The sequence below is a fragment of the Typopeltis vanoorti genome, chromosome 7 (genome assembly GCF_054136105.1).
Source record: "Typopeltis vanoorti isolate ZY-2024b chromosome 7, IOZ_Tvanoo_1.0, whole genome shotgun sequence".
NCBI classification, from domain to species: domain Eukaryota; kingdom Metazoa; phylum Arthropoda; class Arachnida; order Uropygi; family Thelyphonidae; genus Typopeltis; species Typopeltis vanoorti.
The window spans coordinates 139,753,265-139,758,265 of NC_143555.1; the positions used below are offsets into that span (position 1 = coordinate 139,753,265).

The 5,001-nt window shown below is 39.7% G+C and overlaps 1 pseudogene; it reads left to right on the plus strand.

The window, feature by feature from the left end:
* The first annotated feature begins 1,778 nt into the window (after nucleotides 1-1,778).
* LOC150105125 (U2 spliceosomal RNA) lies at nucleotides 1,779-1,902 on the plus strand (annotated as a pseudogene).
* The last annotated feature ends 3,099 nt before the right edge of the window (nucleotides 1,903-5,001 follow it).

A 5,001-nucleotide genomic window follows, 5' to 3' on the forward strand; every position in this document is an offset into this window, starting at 1 on the left:
ACATTACTGAAAAGTACCTGGGTTCATTCTATCATCACAAACCGAAATCCTTCAATCTCTGAATTTTTTTTTTAACACCTGAAAGTTTAAATATCAATATGTGTGATATTAAGAGGTATTTTTTTTCTATTTTGTAATTTGTATATTTTGTTTTTAAAATTGATCATTTAAACATTCAGAATTAATTATTTATAATTTATTTTATCTAATTTTTTATATAATAAAACGAATTATTATTTAATATTTGTGAAACTGTAATTAACAAATAGAATTCGAGTCTAAATCAGGTAAACCTTAATAAAAGATATTTTTAGCATAGTCAATAATATTCAGAGACTATAGTTACTGTAGCTTCCTCTTTCTGGCGTTTTTACTAAAATAAATAAATAACTTCCCTTGAGTTTCAAGATGAAGGAACGACAAAGAAATATTTTCATATTTTTGTCGCAAGAAGATTGAATTTGCTGGTTATTGTTATTCAGAGTTGGAAAATTAAAAAAAAAAAAAACACCCGAAGCGAACTAATTTGGATTAGTTGTAGCACCAGTAACTAATGCGCAAAGATATTATTTAATATTTTAGCCACTTATATTTCGGTATTTGTTTTTATTTTTATTTTGTTAATTTTGTTTGTTTGGCTTATTGAACTCAAGAATCAAAGCGATATTCTCATTCATGCATCTTAATAAAATAATGTTTCAGATATTGACTCTCAAAATATTAATAAGCAATATTTAAATTAAGGGGATATTAAATCCCACATTGTTTTAAAACCGAATAAGAAACTCAAAGATTGGAATCAGAGATATTTAAGTAACTTAATGGTTGCACCTTTTTGACAACTCGTATAGCAGAGTATATAAGTTCTTTTCGCTATACCCTTTGGTGTTAATTTGGTCTTGCTACTCACTGATGAAGCCTCAAAAAAGGCTGAAACCGGTCTGGGTAGTGACCTCCTGCCATAATAATATAATAACAGCATACATTTCCTAGGAAATGTGTTTTTACATTATGGAAAATACCAAGAATAAAGATCAGAACTTTACCCACCTTTGCAACGAGTTGCCCGAGATTGTACTACGTACTAGGACTACTTGCATTAGCTCACGCTAGTAATCGCCGATATTTTTATAGTTTACTATATTCGGCATGAAACTCTCTGATTCCAATCTTTGAGTTGCTTATTCGGTTTTAAAACAATGTGGGATTTAATATCCCCTTAATTTAAATAATGTTTATATCGCCGAAATAAAGCCAATTGGCTCTATATATTTAAGTATTAATAAGCTATCTGTAGGATATTTCTTTTCCTTGATATGAGATTTTGCGCTTTGAAAGTATTTATTTCGAGTCAAATAAATAAATATTTAAAAAAAAATAGCAACCCTAAAAATAAATAGGCCTAGCCTTGGTTAATGCAACACATTTATTGTATAAATAAATAACATTATCCATCGATTGCATTGTCCATACAGGCATAATGTAGAAATATGATTTAATAAGTAAAAACAAAAGACAAAGCATCTTTTGTTAATAAAAGAATTGTATATATAAATTTAATGATTCATTTATTAAAAATAGGCATCAATTCTAAAAATTCTTTCGAAATATTTATATTTCTTAAGACACCTTTCACTATTAGAAGGTGCTCGATTATGTAATCAAATTTTGAAATTTTATTTTATTACATTACAGTAGAATATTATATATTATTATATTTTACAGTAACAGGTTTACGAGGCAACATTCTATTTACAGAAAATTGTTAAACAATTTGAATTGCTTCTCGGCCTTTTCGCTTAGATCAAGTGAGTAGTGTATAGTTTCTGTTCTTAACCGTTAATATCGGTACGAGTCCCATCGGGTTTCACGATATTTAACGAGAAATTTGCAGAACTTCCTAAACCCCAGACTGGGGAAATATCAAACACTTGGTGGTGGGAATAGTTAGGCTCCCCCATCTGATCATGCCCTCCATTCTGCCGCGTGTGCGTACCCTCGGAATTGAGGTTGACGCCACAATACTGGCAAGGGTGATGGCGAAAGCTATCATAGATTGCGTCGGCGCAGAGAACATTTTTCGATTTACCCCTTATTATGGGGGAGGAAGATACCAGGTAGTGACCAAAAATATGGAGACCAGAGAAAAGCTTCTCCAAGGGTTTGACTGTGGTAAAGTAAAAGTGTCTCACTTCATGGTTGGGAGCATCCTGAGAACCCTTAGGATATACCACGATTTCCCCTAGAATATGCAGAGAACAACGATATAATTCATAGCGTATTCTCTAAGTGGGGAGTTGTACGGGAAATCCAGGTTCACAATGACTCAGACAATCCTGAGTGGAAGTCAGGGGAGGTAACTATCTCTCTTGAAATGAGGACCGAAGTTCCTAACTTTGTCCTCATAGGATCTGCCCGGGTAATGGTAAATTACCCAGGCGTCAAAAAGCAGTGCTTTAGATGTGATGCCTTCAATCATCTTGGGGCAGACTGCCCTCGCATAAAATGAAAGAACTGCCTAAAAATTGGCCACAACCAAGAAAAATGTGAGGCAGCTTGTTTGAAATGTGGGGTCACTGACCACAAAGTCGACACCTGCCCGTCCAGAACCCTCGCAGAGAGGATGGGTGGTGCAGTCACATTAGCAACAAAACCAACTAATGAAAAGGTCACAATACAGGAAGAGTTTCCGCCTCTTGAGGCCACTCCTGATCATGCCGCCATGTCTAAGACAACGAAAAGGTCCCGTAAGGGAGGGAAACCTACCAGAATTGCAGAGACCAGCAATACGATCCCAACAGAAGAGACTGACAATGCAGAAACCATCATGGTAACTCCCACGGAGGAAAGCGAAGCTACCACTGCCAATATAGACATCGCCAATTCAGATACAGTAGAAGAAGCTGTAGTAGAGATGGAGACGAACACCAAAACTTCCAAACGGCCATTAAGTCCGCAGGAAGAAGAGCTGACAAATCTCAAAACAGCAAAAGTATCTGAAACCGAACGCCCAGAATTCCCTCATGCAAAAGCAGGGGAGACTCTAAAACATCTCCTTAGAGGTATGCCTGGGGTGGCAGAAAAGTTTAAAGAGGCAATAGATAAAGTAGGAGAACCTGAACTCCTCCTCACAGGGAAATATGGACCCGACATCGTCAGTGCAAAATGGGGTGACCTCTTCGTTGATGACATCAGCAAAATTACCGCTGAGCAAGTAGAGGTAGCCCTGGATATAGATGAAGAGGCAGCTTCGGCGTTCTACATTGCTCTCTGCAAACTAGACATGGCCAAGGGAAGTGAGGTGGCCAAAAGAATCATAACAGCCCACAACAAAAGAAAGGAACAGTAACCACTTTGTGGATTTATGTACTCAGTTTCACTGGTTTTTAGCTCCCACAGGTGGGGGAGGACCTGAGAACCCGAGCAGCGAAGGCTTACAGCGAGGCGGTGCAGTTCCTTGTGAGCTGCATCACTCGGGCCAGATCCTTCCTCCACCTCTAAGTTAACTTTCAATTTTTGCTTTTCTGTGTACTTTTTTTTTGTTTGTTTTGTTACATGTTTCCTTTTTAGGATTTTTCCTTTTTGTAAAGTGAAAAATCAATGACCGTTTTAGAAAAGCCCCTGGGGGGCAAACAGCTAAAACAGGTCAACTGAGGCCTCTTTAACCTACTCTACCACTATGCACTCTATCTTTATCTCCTCTCCTACTATCTGCTGACTCTCAGCCTATCTTACTCTACAGGCCGATGATGAAGATTTGTTGAACTCACAAATTAATTTATGAGGAACAAAACTCCTTTAGGAACTCCATTCTAGCCGCCAATATGGGCTTACACGACAGCGACATCACAGCGCTATACCAAGCACTAATCAAAATAGTTACCGAAGAGACACTAAAATTCTAATTGTTCCTCCCTATAACTACACCACTAAAATAAACAACACTTTTCGCGTCGCCACTCTCAACATTAACGGTCTGCGCTCCGTCAACGCACAACGCGCTGTTTGGAGCCTAATCTTACTGCATGAGGTTCATGTACTCTTTCTTCAGGAGACGCATTTTTATCAGTACAGGGACATAGAAAACTTCTCCAGAAGCTTCCCCGTACAAAGCTTCTGGTGTTTCGGAGAGCGCTGTGCGAGGGGGGGTGGGAATCCTTGTTCGTCAGCCCATTCTAGGCGGGTTTTTCAATGTACAGAAAGATGCTGCAGGACGTCTAGTCTCTATAGACTGGAAGTTTGGAGGTAAAGTCATCCGCTTCCTTAATGTATATGCCCCTAACAACGTCCACCAGCGAAGCAGGTTCTTCACGTCCCTAGAACCTTATTTACACGGGGCTCAGTATATCATAGCCGGGGGGGACTGGAACTGCATCGCTGACGTAAGATTTGACAAAATTGGTGGCAGCAACAACACCGGTACCGGTGGCTCTAGGGAACTGCAACTGTGCTGTGATAATGTCGACCTCATTGACATCTGGAGGGAACACAATCCAGACACAGTGGGTACCACATGGGCCAGAGGAGGAGTCACAACGCGACTCGACCGCCTTTATATCTCCAGGAACCTAGGGCCACGAGTTGTTTCGGTCAGGCATATAGCGGTTGGTAGCTCGATAACAGACTATGAAATGGTTCTCATGAAAGTCGAACTACCCGAGGTCGTAGAAACATCAAGAGGACTTTGGAAAATGCCTCCAAGCCTCCCCAAAATTTATAGCAAGGATTTGCAGCTGCTATGCGAAGGAAGGAAAAAGGCCAACTGGGACTGGGACGCGTGGGCCCAGTTCAAAACCGAGGCAAAAGAGCTCTTCCAAAACATCTCCAGAGAAAGAGCTCACGCGCAAAGAAAAAAAATGAGAGAGCTGTATCGAGAGCTAGGATGGTACCGGGCTAATCAGTGAAACGGTATTCCTAGCGATTCGCTTATTAAAGCCGTGGAAAACGAACTCGAGGCACTTCGACGGAAAAAAGTCGCCGAGCTCGATTTTCGCGCCAGAC